This window comes from Pseudophryne corroboree, chromosome 1 (genome assembly GCF_028390025.1).
Source record: "Pseudophryne corroboree isolate aPseCor3 chromosome 1, aPseCor3.hap2, whole genome shotgun sequence".
In the NCBI taxonomy this organism is placed as follows: Eukaryota; Metazoa; Chordata; class Amphibia; order Anura; family Myobatrachidae; genus Pseudophryne; species Pseudophryne corroboree.
The window spans coordinates 886,769,543-886,786,816 of NC_086444.1; the positions used below are offsets into that span (position 1 = coordinate 886,769,543).

Sequence of the window (17,274 nt, forward strand, 5' to 3'; positions counted from 1 at the left end):
TTTTTGTTTGTGAAATGGACAATTTTGCAGAGTTTAAAATGATCCATTTCTGCAGGCAGCCATCTTTTAATTGTTGATGCTGATTATGTTCATTATTCAATGGGAAGGTGAATAGATTGGAAAGATTCTGTAGAATATTAAGAATGGACTTTATCACTCTTCAATAGGCACACATTATTGGCATCTAGTAATATAGTCATCACAAAGTAGTATCACTACATGTCAGTTCTAAAGACTTTGTTTCATCAGGAACTCAAATCCATCCTTCTTTGATAGGCACACAGTGATTAAATTAGACAAGTAATAAATCAAACCTCTTTGACAAAAATAATTGAATGTGATTATTGAAGTTAGGTGATACTTAACGAATCTAAGGATTTACATCTTAAACACAGAGGAAACTAAAATATATTTCATCAAGAGACCCTACAAGCCAAGTCTTTCAGTTCATGATTGCAGTAACACATATATTTTTCCACATTTTTTGTAATTGCACAGCAAATTGTCATGTTTTATATATTTGAGCAGTTTCCAATATGGCAACTACAGCACTCCGATCCTGGATAGCTCAGTCGGTAGAGCATCAGACTTTTAATCTGAGGGTCCAGGGTTCAAGTCCCTGTTCATGCGAGTGTCTTTTAAACAATAATGTTTTTGTTTGTGAAATGGATAATTTTGCAGAGTTTAAAATTATCCATTCCTGTAGGCAGCCATCTTTTAATTGTTGATGCTGATTATGTTCATTATTCAATGGGAAGGTGTATAGATTGGAGAGATTCTTTAGAATATTAAGAATGGACTTTATCACTCTTCAATAGGCACACATTATTGGCATCTAGTAATATAGTCATCACAAAGTAGTATCACTACATGTCAGTTCTAAAGACTTTGTTTCATCAGGAACTCAAATCCATCCTTCTTTGATAGGCACACAGTGATTAAATTAGACAAGTAATAAATCAAACCTCTTTGACAAAAATAATTGAATGTGATTATTGAAGTGAGGTGATACTTAAAGCATCTAAGGATTTACAACTTAAACACAGAGGAAACTAAAATATATTTAATCAAGAGACCCTACAAGCCAAGTCTTTCAGTTCATGATTGCAGTAAAACATATATATTTTTCCACATTTTTTGTAATTGCACAGCAAATTGTCATGTTTTATATATTTTGAGCAGTTTCCAATATGGCAACTACAGCACTCAGAGCCTGGATAGCTCAGTCGGTAGAGCATCAGACTTTTAATCTGATGGTCCAGGGTTCAAGTCCCTGTTCATGCAAGTGTCTTTTAAACAATAATGTTTTTGTTTGTGAAATGGATAATTTTGCAGAGTTTAAAATTATCCATTCCTGTAGGCAGCCATCTTTTAATTGTTGATGCTGATTATGTTCATTAATCAATGGGAAGGTGTATAGATTGGAAAGATTCTGTAGAATATTAAGAATGGACTTTATCACTCTTCAATAGGCACACATTATTGGCATCTAGTACTATAATCATCACAAAGTAGTATCGCTACATGTCAGTTCTAAAGACTTTATTTCATCAGGAACTCAAATCCATCCTTCTTTGATAGGCACACAGTGATTAAATTAGACAAGTAATAAATCAAACCTCTTTGACAAAAATAATTGAATGTGATTATTAAAGTAAGGTGATACTTAACGAATCAAAGGATTTACATCTTAAACACAGAGGAAACTAAAATATATTTCATCAAGAGACCCTACAAGCCAAGTCCTTCAGTTCATGATAGCAGTAACACATATATTTTTCCACATTTTTTGTAATTGCACAGCAAATTGTCATGTATTATATATTTCGAGCAGTTTCCAATATGGCAACTTCAGTGCTCAGAGCCTGGATAGCTCAGTCGGTAGAGCATCAGACTTTTAATCTGAGGGTCCAGGTTTCAAGTCCCTGTTCAGGCGAGTGTCTTTTAAACAATGGTGTTTTTGTTTGTGAAGTGGACAATTTTGCAGAGTTTAAAATCATCCATTCCTGCAGGCAGCCATCTTTTAATTGTTGACGCTGATTATGTTCATTATTCAATGGGAAGGTGTATAGATTGGAGAGATTCTTTAGAATATTAAGAATGGACTTTATCACTATTCAATAGGCACACATTATTGGCATCTAGTAATATAGTCATCACAAAGTAGTATCACTACATGTCAGTTCTAAAGACTTTGTTTCATCAGGAACTCAAATCCATCCTTCTTTGATAGGCACACAGTGATTAAATTAGACAAGTAATAAATCAATCCTCTTTGACAAAAATAATTGAATGTGATTATTGAAGTGAGGTGATACTTAAAGCATCTAAGGATTTACAACTTAAACACAGAGGAAACTAAAATATATTTCATCAAGATACCCTACAAGCCAAGTCTTTCAGTTCATGATTGCAGTAACACATATATTTTTCCACATTTTTTGTAATTGCACAGCAAATTGTCATGTTTTATATATTTCGAGCAGTTTCCAATATGGCAACTTCACTGCTCAGAGCCTGGATAGCTCAGTCGGTAGAGCATCAGACTTTTAATCTGAGGGTCCAGGGTTCAAGTCCCTGTTAAGGCGAGTGTCTTTTAAACAATGGTGTTTTTGTTTGTGAAATGGACAATTTTGCAGAGTTTAAAATTATCCATTCCTGTAGGCAGCCATCTTTTAATTGTTGATGCTGATTATGTTCATTAATCAATGGGAAGGTGAATAGATTGGAAAGATTCTGTAGAATATTAAGAATGGACTTTATCACTCTTCAATAGGCACACATTATTGGCATCTAGTAATATAATCATCACAAAGTAGTATCGCTACATGTCAGTTCTAAAGACTTTATTTCATCAGGAACTCAAATCCATCCTTCTTTGATAGGCACACAGTGATTAAATTAGACAAGTAATAAATCAAACCTCTTTGACAAAAATAATTGAATGTGATTATTGAAGTAAGGTGATACTTAACGAATCTAAGGATTTACATCTTAAACACAGAGTAAACTAAAATATATTTCATCAAGAGACCCTACAAGCCAAGTCTTTCAGTTCATGATTGCAGTAACACATATATTTTTCCACATTTTTTGTAACTGCACAGCAAATTGTCATGTTTTATATATTTCGAGCAGTTTCCAATATGGCAACTTCAGCACTCAGAGCCAGGATAACTCAGTCGGTAGAGCATCAGACTTTTAATCTGAGGGTCCAGGGTTCAAGTCCCTGTTCAGGCGAGTGTCTTTTAAACAATGGTGTTTTTGTTTGTGAAATGGACAATTTTGCATAGTTTAAAATTATCCATTCCTGCAGGCAGCCATCTTTTAATTGTTGATGCTGATTATGTTCATTAATCAATGGGAAGGTGTATAGATTGGAAAGATTCTATAGAATATTAAGAATGGACTTTATCACTCTTCAATAGGCACACATTATTGGCATCTAGTACTATAATCATCACAAAGTAGTATCGCTACATGTCAGTTCTAAAGACTTTATTTCATCAGGAACTCAAATCCATCCTTCTTTGATAGGCACACAGTGATTAAATTAGACAAGTAATAAATCAAACCTCTTTGACAAAAATAATTGAATGTGATTATTAAAGTAAGGTGATACTTAATGAATCTAAGGATTTACATCTTAAACACAGAGGAAACTAAAATATATTTCATCAAGAGACCCTACAAGCCAAGTCCTTCAGTTCATGATAGCAGTAACACATATATTTTTCCACATTTTTTGTAATTGCACAGCAAATTGTCATGTATTATATATTTCGAGCACTTTCCAATATGGCAATTTCAGTGCTCAGAGCCTGGATAGCTCAGTCGGTAGAGCATCAGACTTTTAATCTGAGGGTCCAGGTTTCAAGTCCCTGTTCAGGCGAGTGTCTTTTAAACAATGGTGTTTTTGTTTGTGAAGTGGACAATTTTGCAGAGTTTAAAATCATCCATTCCTGCAGGCAGCCATCTTTTAATTGTTGACGCTGATTATGTTCATTATTCAATGGGAAGGTGTATAGATTGGAGAGATTCTTTAGAATATTAAGAATGGACTTTATCACTCTTCAATAGGCACACATTATTGGCATCTAGTAATATAGTCATCACAAAGTAGTATCACTACATGTCAGTTCTAAAGACTTTGTTTCATCAGGAACTCAAATCCATCCTTCTTTGATAGGCACACAGTGATTAAATTAGACAAGTAATAAATCAATCCTCTTTGACAAAAATAATTGAATGTGATTATTGAAGTGAGGTGATACTTAAAGCATCTAAGGATTTACAACTTAAACACAGAGGAAACTAAAATATATTTCATCAAGATACCCTACAAGCCAAGTCTTTCAGTTCATGATTGCAGTAACACATATATTTTTCCACATTTTTTGTAATTGCACAGCAAATTGTCATGTTTTATATATTTGAGCAGTTTCCAATATGGCAACTTCAGCGCTCAGAGCCTGGATAGCTCAGTCGGTAGAGCATCAGACTTTTAATATGAGGGTCCAGGGTTCAAGTCCCTGTTCATGCGAGTGTCTTTTAAACAATGGTGTTTTTGTTTGTGAAATGGACAATTTTGCAAAGTTTAAAATTATCCATTCCTGTAGGCAGCCATCTTTTAATTGTTGATGCTGATTATGTTCATTAATCAATGGGAAGGTGAATAGATTGGAAAGATTCTGTAGAATATTAAGAATGGACTTTATCACTCTTCAATAGGCACACATTATTGGCATCTAGTAATATAATCATCACAAAGTAGTATCGCTACATGTCAGTTCTAAAGACTTTATTTCATCAGGAACTCAAATCCATCCTTCTTTGATAGGCACACAGTGATTAAATTAGACAAGTAATAAATCAAACCTCTTTGACAAAAATAATTGAATGTGATTATTGAAGTAAGGTAATACTTAACGAATCTAAGGATTTACATCTTAAACACAGAGTAAACTAAAATATATTTCATCAAGAGACCCTACAAGCCAAGTCTTTCAGTTCATGATTGCAGTAACACATATATTTTTCCACATTTTTTGTAATTGCACAGCAAATTGTCATGTTTTATATATTTCGAGCAGTTTCCAATATGGCAACTTCAGCACTCAGAGCCAGGATAACTCAGTCGGTAGAGCATCAGACTTTTAATCTGAGGGTCCAGGGTTCAAGTCCCTGTTCAGGCGAGTGTCTTTTAAACAATGGTGTTTTTGTTTGTGAAATGGACAATTTTGCAGAGTTTAAAATTATCCATTCCTGCAGGCAGCCATCTTTTAATTGTTGATGCTGATTATTTTCATTATTCAATGGGAAGGTGTATAGATTGGAAAGATTCTGTAGAATATTAAGAATGGACTTTCTCACTCTTCAATAGGCACACATTATTGGCATCTAGTAATATAATCATCACAAAGTAGTATCGCTACATGTCAGTTTTAAAGACTTTATTTCATCAGGAACTCAAATCCATCCTTCTTTGATAGGCACACAGTGATTAAATTAGACAAGTAATAAATCAATCCTCTTTGACAAAAATAATTGAATGTGATTATTGAAGTGAGGTGATACTTAACGAATCTAAGGATTTACATCTTAAACACAGAGGAAACTAAAATATATTTCATCAAGAGACCCTACAAGCCAAGTCTTTCAGTTCATGATTGCAGTAACACATATATTTATCCACATTTTTTGTATTTGCACAGCAAATTGTCATGTTTTATATATTTCAAGCAGTTTCCAATATGGCAACTTCAACACTCAGAGCCTGGATAGCTCAGTCGGTAGAGCATCAGACTTTTAATCGGAGGGTCCAGGGTTCAAATCCCTGTTCAGGCGAGTGTCTTTTAAACAATGGTGTTTTTGTTTGTGAAATGGACAATTTTGCAGAGTTTAAAATTATCCATTCCTGCAGGCAGCCATCTATTAATTGTTGATGCTGATTATGTTCATTATTCAATGGGAAGGTGAATAGATTGGAAAGATTCTGTAGAATATTAAGAATGGACTTTATCACTCTTCAATAGGCACACATTATTGGCATCTAGTAATATAATCATCACAAAGTAGTATCGCTACATGTCAGTTCTAAAGACTTTATTTCATCAGGAACTCAAATCCATCCTTCTTTGATAGGCACACAGTGATTAAATTAGACAAGTAATAAATCAAACCTCTTTGACAAAAATAATTGAATGTGATTATTGAAGTTAGGTGATACTTAACGAATCTAAGGATTTACATCTTAAACACAGAGGAAACTAAAATATATTTCATCAAGAGACCCTACAAGCCAAGTCTTTCAGTTCATGATTGCAGTAACACATATATTTTTCCACATTTTTTGTAATTGCACAGCAAATTGTCATGTTTTATATATTTGAGCAGTTTCCACTATTGCAACTTCAGCGCTCAGAGCCTGGATAGCTCAGTCGGTAGAGCATCAGACTTTTAATCTGAGGGTCCAGGGTTCAAGTCCCTGTTCAGGCGAGTGTCTTTTAAACAATGGTGTTTTTGTTTGTGAAGTGGACAATTTTGCAGAGTTTAAAATTATCCATTCCTGCAGGCAGCCATCTTTTAATTGTTGATGCTGATTATGTTCATTATTCAATGGGAAGGTGTATAGATTGGAGAGATTCTTTAGAATATTAAGAATGGACTTTATCACTCTTCAATAGGCACACATTATTGGCATCTAGTAATATAGTCATCACAAAGTAGTATCACTACATGTCAGTTCTAAAGACTTTGTTTCATCAGGAACTCAAATCCATCCTTCTTTGATAGGCACACAGTGATTAAATTAGACAAGTAATAAATCAAACCTCTTTGACAAAAATAATTGAATGTGATTATTGAAGTGAGGTGATACTTAAAGCATCTAAGGATTTACAACTTAAACACAGAGGAAACTAAAATATATTTAATCAAGAGACCCTACAAGCCAAGTCTTTCAGTTCATGATTGCAGTAACACATATATATTTTTCCACATTTTTTGTAATTGCACAGCAAATTGTCATGTTTTATATATTTTGAGCAGTTTCCAATATGGCAACCACAGCACTCAGAGCCTGGATAGCTCAGTCGGTAGAGCATCAGACTTTTAATCTGAGGGTCCAGGGTTCAAGTCCCTGTTCATGCGAGTGTCTTTTAAACAATAATGTTTTTGTTTGTGAAATGGATAATTTTGCAGAGTTTAAAATTATCCATTCCTGTAGGCAGCCATCTTTTAATTGTTGATGCTGATTATGTTCAGTAATCAATGGGAAGGTGTATAGATTGGAAAGATTCTGTAGAATATTAAGAATGGACTTTATCACTCTTCAATAGGCACATATTATTGGCATCTAGTACTATAATCATCACAAAGTAGTATCGCTACATGTCAGTTCTAAAGACTTTATTTCATCAGGAACTCAAATCCATCCTTCTTTGATAGGCACACAGTGATTAAATTAGACAAGTAATAAATCAAACCTCTTTGACAAAAATAATTGAATGTGATTATTAAAGTAAGGTGATACTTAACGAATCTAAGGATTTACATCTTAAACACAGAGGAAACTAAAATATATTTCATCAAGAGACCCTACAAGCCAAGTCCTTCAGTTCATGATAGCAGTAACACATATATTTTTCCACATTTTTTGTAATTGCACAGCAAATTGTCATGTATTATATATTTCGAGCAGTTTCCAATATGGCAACTTCAGCGCTCAGAGCCTGGATAGCTCAGTCGGTAGAGCATCAGACTTTTAATCTGAGGGTCCAGGTTTCAAGTCCCTGTTCAGGCGAGTGTCTTTTAAACAATGGTGTTTTTGTTTGTGAAGTGGACAATTTTGCAGAGTTTAAAATCATCCATTCCTGCAGGCAGCCATCTTTTAATTGTTGACGCTGATTATGTTCATTATTCAATGGGAAGGTGTATAGATTGGAGAGATTCTTTAGAATTTTAAGAATGGACTTTATCACTCTTCAATAGGCACACATTATTGGCATCTAGTAATATAGTCATCACAAAGTAGTATCACTACATGTCAGTTCTAAAGACTTTGTTTCATCAGGAACTCAAATCCATCCTTCTTTGATAGGCACACAGTGATTAAATTAGACAAGTAATAAATCAATCCTCTTTGACAAAAATAATTGAATGTGATTATTGAAGTGAGGTGATACTTAAAGCATCTAAGGATTTACAACTTAAACACAGAGGAAACTAAAATATATTTCATCAAGATACCCTACAAGCCAAGTCTTTCAGTTCATGATTGCAGTAACACATATATTTTTCCACATTTTTTGTAATTGCACAGCAAATTGTCATGTTTTATATATTTCGAGCAGTTTCCAATATGGCAACTTCACTGCTCAGAGCCTGGATAGCTCATTCGGTACAGCATCAGACTTTTAATCTGAGGGTCCAGGGTTCAAGTCCCTGTTCAGGCGAGTGTCTTTTAAACAATGGTGTTTTTGTTTGTGAAATGGACAATTTTGCAGAGTTTAAAATGATCCATTTCTGCAGGCAGCCATCTTTTAATTGTTGATGCTGATTATGTTCATTATTCAATGGGAAGGTGAATAGATTGGAAAGATTCTGTAGAATATTAAGAATGGACTTTATCACTCTTCAATAGGCACACATTATTGGCATCTAGTAATATAGTCATCACAAAGTAGTATCACTACATGTCAGTTCTAAAGACTTTGTTTCATCAGGAACTCAAATCCATCCTTCTTTGATAGGCACACAGTGATTAAATTAGACAAGTAATAAATCAAACCTTTTTGACAAAAATAATTGAATGTGATTATTGAAGTGAGGTGATACTTAAAGCATCTAAGGATTTACAACTTAAACACAGAGGAAACTAAAATATATTTCATCAAGAGACCCTACAAGCCAAGTCTTTCAGTTCATGATTGCAGTAACACATATATTTTTCCACATTTTTTGTAATTGCACAGCAAATTGTCATGTTTTATATATTTGAGCAGTTTCCAATATGGCACCTACAGCACTCAGATCCTGGATAGCTCAGTCAGAAGAGCATCAGACTTTTAATCTAAGGGTCCAGGGTTCAAGTCCCTGTTCATGCGAGTGTCTTTTAAACAATAATGTTTTTGTTTGTGAAATGGATAATTTTGCAGAGTTTAAAATTATCCATTCCTGTAGGCAGCCATCTTTTAATTGTTGATGCTGATTATGTTCATTAATCAATGGGAAGGTGAATAGATTGGAAAGATTCTGTAGAATATTAAGAATGGACTTTATCACTCTTCAATAGGCACACATTATTGGCATCTAGTAATATAATCATCACAAAGTAGTATCGCTACATGTCAGTTCTAAAGACTTTATTTCATCAGGAACTCAAATCCATCCTTCTTTGATAGGCACACAGTGATTAAATTAGACAAGTAATAAATCAAACCTCTTTGACAAAAATAATTGAATGTGATTATTGAAGTAAGGTGATACTTAACGAATCTAAGGATTTACATCTTAAACACAGAGGAAACTAAAATATATTTCATCAAGAGACCCTACAAGCCAAGTCTTTCAGTTCATGATTGCAGTAACACATATATTTATCCACATTTTTTGTATTTGCACAGCAAATTGTCATGTTTTATATATTTCAAGCAGTTTCCAATATGGCAACTTCAGCACTCAGCGCCTGGATAGCTCAGTCGGTAGAGCATCAGACTTTTAATCGGAGGGTCCAGGGTTCAAGTCCCTGTTCAGGCGAGTGTCTTTTAAACAATGGTGTTTTTGTTTGTGAAATGGACAATTTTGCAGAGTTTAAAATTATCCATTCCTGCAGGCAGCCATCTATTAATTGTTGATGCTGATTATGTTCATTATTCAATGGGAAGGTGAATAGATTGGAAAGATTCTGTAGAATATTAAGAATGGACTTTATCACTCTTCAATAGGCACACATTATTGGCATCTAGTAATATAATCATCACAAAGTAGTATCGCTACATGTCAGTTCTAAAGACTTTATTTCATCAGGAACTCAAATCCATCCTTCTTTGATAGGCACACAGTGATTAAATTAGACAAGTAATAAATCAAACCTCTTTGACAAAAATAATTGAATGTGATTATTGAAGTGAGGTGATACTTAAAGCATCTAAGGATTTACAACTTAAACACAGAGGAAACTAAAATATATTTCATCAAGAGACCCTACAAGCCAAGTCTTTCAGTTCATGATTGCAGTAACACATATATTTTTCCACATTTTTTGTAATTGCACAGCAAATTGTCATGTTTTATATATTTGAGCAGTTTCCAATATGGCAACTACAGCACTCAGAGCCTGGATAGCTCAGTCGGAAGAGCATCAGACTTTTAATCTGAGGGTCCAGGGTTCAAGTCCCTGTTCATGCGAGTGTCTTTTAAACAATGGTGTTTTTGTTTGTGAAATGGACAATTTTGCAGAGTTTAAAATTATCCATTCCTGTAGGCAGCCATCTTTTAATTGTTGATGCTGATTATGTTCATTAATCAATGGGAAGGTGAATAGATTGGAAAGATTCTGTAGAATATTAAGAATGGACTTTATCACTCTTCAATAGGCACACATTATTGGCATCTAGTAATATAATCATCACAAAGTAGTATCGCTACATGTCAGTTCTAAATACTTTATTTCATCAGGAACTCAAATCCATCCTTCTTTGATAGGCACACAGTGATTAAATTAGACAAGTAATAAATCAATCCTCTTTGACAAAAATAATTGAATGTGATTATTTAAGTGAGGTGATACTTAACGAATCTAAGGATTTACATCTTAAACACAGAGGAAACTAAAATATATTTCATCAAGAGATCCTACAAGCCAAGTCTTTCAGTTCATGATTGCAGTAACACATATATTTATCCACATTTTTTGTATTTGCACAGCAAATTGTCATGTTTTATATATTTCAAGCAGTTTCCAATATGGCAACTTCAGCACTCAGCGCCTGGATAGCTTAGTCGGTAGAGCATCAGACTTTTAATCGGAGGGTCCAGGGTTCAAGTCCCTGTTCAGGCGAGTGTCTTTTAAACAATGGTGTTTTTGTTTGTGAAATGGACAATTTTGCAGAGTTTAAAATTATCCATTCCTGCAGGCAGCCATCTATTAATTGTTGATGCTGATTATGTTCATTATTCAATGGGAAGGTGAATAGATTGGAAAGATTCTGTAGAATATTAAGAATGGACTTTATCACTCTTCAATAGGCACACATTATTGGCATCTAGTAATATAATCATCACAAAGTAGTATCGCTACATGTCAGTTCTAAAGACTTTATTTCATCAGGAACTCAAATCCATCCTTCTTTGATAGGCACACAGTGATTAAATTAGACAAGTAATAAATCAAACCTCTTTGACAAAAATAATTGAATGTGATTATTGAAGTGAGGTGATACTTAAAGCATCTAAGGATTTACAACTTAAACACAGAGGAAACTAAAATATATTTCATCAAGAGACCCTACAAGCCAAGTCTTTCAGTTCATGATTGCAGTAACACATATATTTTTCCACATTTTTTGTAATTGCACAGCAAATTGTCATGTTTTATATATTTGAGCAGTTTCCAATATGGCAACTACAGCACTCAGAGCCTGGATAGCTCAGTCGGAAGAGCATCAGACTTTTAATCTGAGGGTCCAGGGTTCAAGTCCCTGTTCATGCGAGTGTCTTTTAAACAATGGTGTTTTTGTTTGTGAAATGGACAATTTTGCAGAGTTTAAAATTATCCATTCCTGTAGGCAGCCATCTTTTAATTGTTGATGCTGATTATGTTCATTAATCAATGGGAAGGTGAATAGATTGGAAAGATTCTGTAGAATATTAAGAATGGACTTTATCACTCTTCAATAGGCACACATTATTGGCATCTAGTAATATAATCATCACAAAGTAGTATCGCTACATGTCAGTTCTAAAGACTTTATTTCATCAGGAACTCAAATCCATCCTTCTTTGATAGGCACACAGTGATTAAATTAGACAAGTAATAAATCAAACCTCTTTGACAAAAATAATTGAATGTGATTATTGAAGTAAGGTAATACTTAACGAATCTAAGGATTTACATCTTAAACACAGAGTAAACTAAAATATATTTCATCAAGAGACCCTACAAGCCAAGTCTTTCAGTTCATGATTGCAGTAACACATATATTTTTCCACATTTTTTGTAATTGCACAGCAAATTGTCATGTTTTATATATTTCGAGCAGTTTCCAATATGGCAACTTCAGCACTCAGAGCCAGGATAACTCAGTCGGTAGAGCATCAGACTTTTAATCTGAGGGTCCAGGGTTCAAGTCCCTGTTCAGGCGAGTGTCTTTTAAACAATGGTGTTTTTGTTTGTGAAATGGACAATTTTGCAGAGTTTAAAATTATCCATTCCTGCAGGCAGCCATCTTTTAATTGTTGATGCTGATTATTTTCATTATTCAATGGGAAGGTGTATAGATTGGAAAGATTCTGTAGAATATTAAGAATGGACTTTCTCACTCTTCAATAGGCACACATTATTGGCATCTAGTAATATAATCATCACAAAGTAGTATCGCTACATGTCAGTTTTAAAGACTTTATTTCATCAGGAACTCAAATCCATCCTTCTTTGATAGGCACACAGTGATTAAATTAGACAAGTAATAAATCAATCCTCTTTGACAAAAATAATTGAATGTGATTATTGAAGTGAGGTGATACTTAACGAATCTAAGGATTTACATCTTAAACACAGAGGAAACTAAAATATATTTCATCAAGAGACCCTACAAGCCAAGTCTTTCAGTTCATGATTGCAGTAACACATATATTTATCCACATTTTTTGTATTTGCACAGCAAATTGTCATGTTTTATATATTTCAAGCAGTTTCCAATATGGCAACTTCAGCACTCAGAGCCTGGATAGCTCAGTCGGTAGAGCATCAGACTTTTAATCGGAGGGTCCAGGGTTCAAATCCCTGTTCAGGCGAGTGTCTTTTAAACAATGGTGTTTTTGTTTGTGAAATGGACAATTTTGCAGAGTTTAAAATTATCCATTCCTGCAGGCAGCCATCTATTAATTGTTGATGCTGATTATGTTCATTATTCAATGGGAAGGTGAATAGATTGGAAAGATTCTGTAGAATATTAAGAATGGACTTTATCACTCTTCAATAGGCACACATTATTGGCATCTAGTAATATAATCATCACAAAGTAGTATCGCTACATGTCAGTTCTAAAGACTTTATTTCATCAGGAACTCAAATCCATCCTTCTTTGATAGGCACACAGTGATTAAATTAGACAAGTAATAAATCAAACCTCTTTGACAAAAATAATTGAATGTGATTATTGAAGTTAGGTGATACTTAACGAATCTAAGGATTTACATCTTAAACACAGAGGAAACTAAAATATATTTCATCAAGAGACCCTACAAGCCAAGTCTTTCAGTTCATGATTGCAGTAACACATATATTTTTCCACATTTTTTGTAATTGCACAGCAAATTGTCATGTTTTATATATTTGAGCAGTTTCCACTATTGCAACTTCAGCGCTCAGAGCCTGGATAGCTCAGTCGGTAGAGCATCAGACTTTTAATCTGAGGGTCCAGGGTTCAAGTCCCTGTTCAGGCGAGTGTCTTTTAAACAATGGTGTTTTTGTTTGTGAAGTGGACAATTTTGCAGAGTTTAAAATTATCCATTCCTGCAGGCAGCCATCTTTTAATTGTTGATGCTGATTATGTTCATTATTCAATGGGAAGGTGTATAGATTGGAGAGATTCTTTAGAATATTAAGAATGGACTTTATCACTCTTCAATAGGCACACATTATTGGCATCTAGTAATATAGTCATCACAAAGTAGTATCACTACATGTCAGTTCTAAAGACTTTGTTTCATCAGGAACTCAAATCCATCCTTCTTTGATAGGCACACAGTGATTAAATTAGACAAGTAATAAATCAAACCTCTTTGACAAAAATAATTGAATGTGATTATTGAAGTGAGGTGATACTTAAAGCATCTAAGGATTTACAACTTAAACACAGCGGAAACTAAAATATATTTAATCAAGAGACCCTACAAGCCAAGTCTTTCAGTTCATGATTGCAGTAACACATATATATTTTTCCACATTTTTTGTAATTGCACAGCAAATTGTCATGTTTTATATATTTTGAGCAGTTTCCAATATGGCATCTACAGCACTCCGAGGCTGGATAGCTCAGTCGGTAAAGCATCAGACTTTTAATCTGAGGGTCCAGGGTTCAAGTCCCTGTTCATGCGAGTGTCTTTTAAACAATAATGTTTTTGTTTGTGAAATGGATAATTTTGCAGAGTTTAAAATTATCCATTCCTGTAGGCAGCCATCTTTTAATTGTTGATGCTGATTATGTTCATTAATCAATGGGAAGGTGTATAGATTGGAAAGATTCTGTAGAATATTAAGAATGGACTTTATCACTCTTCAATAGGCACATATTATTGGCATCTAGTACTATAATCATCACAAAGTAGTATCGCTACATGTCAGTTCTAAAGACTTTATTTCATCAGGAACTCAAATCCATCCTTCTTTGATAGGCACACAGTGATTAAATTAGACAAGTAATAAATCAAACCTCTTTGACAAAAATAATTGAATGTGATTATTAAAGTTAGGTGATACTTAACGAATCTAATGATTTACATCTTAAACACAGAGGAAACTAAAATATATTTCATCAAGAGACCCTACAAGCCAAGTCCTTCAGTTCATGATAGCAGTAACACATATATTTTTCCACATTTTTTGTAATTGCACAGCAAATTGTCATGTATTATATATTTCGAGCAGTTTCCAATATGGCAACTTCAGTGCTCAGAGCCTGGATAGCTCAGTCGGTAGAGCATCAGACTTTTAATCTGAGGGTCCAGGTTTCAAGTCCCTATTCAGGCGAGTGTCTATTAAACAATGGTGTTTTTGTTTGTGAAGTGGACAATTTTGCAGAGTTTAAAATCATCCATTCCTGCAGGCAGCCATCTTTTAATTGTTGACGCTGATTATGTTCATTATTCAATGGGAAGGTGTATAGATTGGAGAGATTCTTTAGAATATTAAGAATGGACTTTATCACTCTTCAATAGGCACACATTATTGGCATCTAGTAATATAGTCATCACAAAGTAGTATCACTACATGTCAGTTCTAAAGACTTTGTTTCATCAGGAACTCAAATCCATCCTTCTTTGATAGGCACACAGTGATTAAATTAGACAAGTAATAAATCAATCCTCTTTGACAAAAATAATTGAATGTGATTATTGAAGTGAGGTGATACTTAAAGCATCTAAGGATTTACAACTTAAACACAGAGGAAACTAAAATATATTTCATCAAGAGACCCTACAAGCCAAGTCTTTCAGTTCATGATTGCAGTAACACATATATTTTTCCACATTTTTTGTAATTGCACAGCAAATTGTCATGTTTTATATATTTGAGCAGTTTCCAATATGGCAACTTCAGCGCTCAGAGCCTGGATAGCTCAGTCGGTAGAGCATCAGACTTTTAATCGGAGGGTCCAGGGTTCAAGTCCCTGTTTAGGCGAGTGTCTTTTAAACAATGGTGTTTTTGTTTGTGAAATGGACAATTTTGCAGAGTTTAAAATTATCCATTCCTGCAGGCAGCCATCTTTTAATTGTTGATGCTGATTATTTTCATTATTCAATGGGAAGGTGTATAGATTGGAAAGATTCTGTAGAATATTAAGAATGGACTTTCTCACTCTTCAATAGGCACACATTATTGGCATCTAGTAATATAATCATCACAAAGTAGTATCGCTACATGTCAGTTTTAAAGACTTTATTTCATCAGGAACTCAAATCCATCCTTCTTTGATAGGCACACAGTGATTAAATTAGACAAGTAATAAATCAATCCTCTTTGACAAAAATAATTGAATGTGATTATTGAAGTGAGGTGATACTTAACGAATCTAAGGATTTACATCTTAAACACAGAGGAAACTAAAATATATTTCATCAAGAGACCCTACAAGCCAAGTCTTTCAGTTCATGATTGCAGTAACACATATATTTATCCACATTTTTTGTATTTGCACAGCAAATTGTCATGTTTTATATATTTCAAGCAGTTTCCAATATGGCAACTTCAGCACTCAGAGCCTGGATAGCTCAGTCGGTAGAGCATCAGACTTTTAATCGGAGGGTCCAGGGTTCAAATCCCTGTTCAGGCGAGTGTCTTTTAAACAATGGTGTTTTTGTTTGTGAAATGGACAATTTTGCAGAGTTTAAAATTATCCATTCCTGCAGGCAGCCATCTATTAATTGTTGATGCTGATTATGTTCATTATTCAATGGGAAGGTGAATAGATTGGAAAGATTCTGTAGAATATTAAGAATGGACTTTATCACTCTTCAATAGGCACACATTATTGGCATCTAGTAATATAATCATCACAAAGTAGTATCGCTACATGTCAGTTCTAAAGACTTTATTTCATCAGGAACTCAAATCCATCCTTCTTTGATAGGCACACAGTGATTAAATTAGACAAGTAATAAATCAAACCTCTTTGACAAAAATAATTGAATGTGATTATTGAAGTTAGGTGATACTTAACGAATCTAAGGATTTACATCTTAAACACAGAGGAAACTAAAATATATTTCATCAAGAGACCCTACAAGCCAAGTCTTTCAGTTCATGATTGCAGTAACACATATATTTTTCCACATTTTTTGTAATTGCACAGCAAATTGTCATGTTTTATATATTTGAGCAGTTTCCACTATTGCAACTTCAGCGCTCAGAGCCTGGATAGCTCAGTCGGTAGAGCATCAGACTTTTAATCTGAGGGTCCAGGGTTCAAGTCCCTGTTCAGGCGAGTGTCTTTTAAACAATGGTGTTTTTGTTTGTGAAGTGGACAATTTTGCAGAGTTTAAAATTATCCATTCCTGCAGGCAGCCATCTTTTAATTGTTGATGCTGATTATGTTCATTATTCAATGGGAAGGTGTATAGATTGGAGAGATTCTTTAGAATATTAAGAATGGACTTTATCACTCTTCAATAGGCACACATTATTGGCATCTAGTAATATAGTCATCACAAAGTAGTATCACTACATGTCAGTTCTAAAGACTTTGTTTCATCAGGAACTCAAATCCATCCTTCTTTGATAGGCACACAGTGATTAAATTAGACAAGTAATAAATCAAACCTCTTTGACAA

At 34.1% G+C, this 17,274-nt stretch overlaps 19 non-coding genes across 19 annotated transcripts; all 19 read left to right on the top strand.

Annotated features, from left to right (window-relative positions):
- Positions 1-1,211: 1,211 nt before the first annotated feature.
- On the top strand, positions 1,212-1,284 carry TRNAK-UUU (transfer RNA lysine (anticodon UUU)). Its single transcript has one exon. It is a non-coding gene; the product is annotated as a tRNA-Lys (tRNA).
- Positions 1,285-1,863: 579 nt separating this feature from the next.
- TRNAK-UUU (transfer RNA lysine (anticodon UUU)) lies at positions 1,864-1,936 on the top strand. Its single transcript has one exon. It is a non-coding gene; the product is annotated as a tRNA-Lys (tRNA).
- Positions 1,937-2,515: 579 nt separating this feature from the next.
- On the top strand, positions 2,516-2,588 carry TRNAK-UUU (transfer RNA lysine (anticodon UUU)). The gene has a single exon. It is a non-coding gene; the product is annotated as a tRNA-Lys (tRNA).
- A 1,231-nt stretch (positions 2,589-3,819) lies between these two features.
- On the top strand, positions 3,820-3,892 carry TRNAK-UUU (transfer RNA lysine (anticodon UUU)). Its single transcript has one exon. It is a non-coding gene; the product is annotated as a tRNA-Lys (tRNA).
- A 1,882-nt stretch (positions 3,893-5,774) lies between these two features.
- On the top strand, positions 5,775-5,847 carry TRNAK-UUU (transfer RNA lysine (anticodon UUU)). Its single transcript has one exon. It is a non-coding gene; the product is annotated as a tRNA-Lys (tRNA).
- Positions 5,848-6,425: 578 nt separating this feature from the next.
- TRNAK-UUU (transfer RNA lysine (anticodon UUU)) lies at positions 6,426-6,498 on the top strand. The gene has a single exon. It is a non-coding gene; the product is annotated as a tRNA-Lys (tRNA).
- A 581-nt stretch (positions 6,499-7,079) lies between these two features.
- On the top strand, positions 7,080-7,152 carry TRNAK-UUU (transfer RNA lysine (anticodon UUU)). The gene has a single exon. It is a non-coding gene; the product is annotated as a tRNA-Lys (tRNA).
- Positions 7,153-7,731: 579 nt separating this feature from the next.
- On the top strand, positions 7,732-7,804 carry TRNAK-UUU (transfer RNA lysine (anticodon UUU)). The gene has a single exon. It is a non-coding gene; the product is annotated as a tRNA-Lys (tRNA).
- A 579-nt stretch (positions 7,805-8,383) lies between these two features.
- TRNAK-UUU (transfer RNA lysine (anticodon UUU)) lies at positions 8,384-8,456 on the top strand. The gene has a single exon. It is a non-coding gene; the product is annotated as a tRNA-Lys (tRNA).
- Positions 8,457-9,686: 1,230 nt separating this feature from the next.
- On the top strand, positions 9,687-9,759 carry TRNAK-UUU (transfer RNA lysine (anticodon UUU)). The gene has a single exon. It is a non-coding gene; the product is annotated as a tRNA-Lys (tRNA).
- A 578-nt stretch (positions 9,760-10,337) lies between these two features.
- On the top strand, positions 10,338-10,410 carry TRNAK-UUU (transfer RNA lysine (anticodon UUU)). The gene has a single exon. It is a non-coding gene; the product is annotated as a tRNA-Lys (tRNA).
- Positions 10,411-10,989: 579 nt separating this feature from the next.
- TRNAK-UUU (transfer RNA lysine (anticodon UUU)) lies at positions 10,990-11,062 on the top strand. The gene has a single exon. It is a non-coding gene; the product is annotated as a tRNA-Lys (tRNA).
- Positions 11,063-11,640: 578 nt separating this feature from the next.
- TRNAK-UUU (transfer RNA lysine (anticodon UUU)) lies at positions 11,641-11,713 on the top strand. The gene has a single exon. It is a non-coding gene; the product is annotated as a tRNA-Lys (tRNA).
- Positions 11,714-12,944: 1,231 nt separating this feature from the next.
- On the top strand, positions 12,945-13,017 carry TRNAK-UUU (transfer RNA lysine (anticodon UUU)). Its single transcript has one exon. It is a non-coding gene; the product is annotated as a tRNA-Lys (tRNA).
- A 578-nt stretch (positions 13,018-13,595) lies between these two features.
- TRNAK-UUU (transfer RNA lysine (anticodon UUU)) lies at positions 13,596-13,668 on the top strand. Its single transcript has one exon. It is a non-coding gene; the product is annotated as a tRNA-Lys (tRNA).
- Positions 13,669-14,901: 1,233 nt separating this feature from the next.
- On the top strand, positions 14,902-14,974 carry TRNAK-UUU (transfer RNA lysine (anticodon UUU)). Its single transcript has one exon. It is a non-coding gene; the product is annotated as a tRNA-Lys (tRNA).
- A 578-nt stretch (positions 14,975-15,552) lies between these two features.
- TRNAK-UUU (transfer RNA lysine (anticodon UUU)) lies at positions 15,553-15,625 on the top strand. Its single transcript has one exon. It is a non-coding gene; the product is annotated as a tRNA-Lys (tRNA).
- Positions 15,626-16,204: 579 nt separating this feature from the next.
- TRNAK-UUU (transfer RNA lysine (anticodon UUU)) lies at positions 16,205-16,277 on the top strand. Its single transcript has one exon. It is a non-coding gene; the product is annotated as a tRNA-Lys (tRNA).
- Positions 16,278-16,855: 578 nt separating this feature from the next.
- On the top strand, positions 16,856-16,928 carry TRNAK-UUU (transfer RNA lysine (anticodon UUU)). Its single transcript has one exon. It is a non-coding gene; the product is annotated as a tRNA-Lys (tRNA).
- The last annotated feature ends 346 nt before the right edge of the window (positions 16,929-17,274 follow it).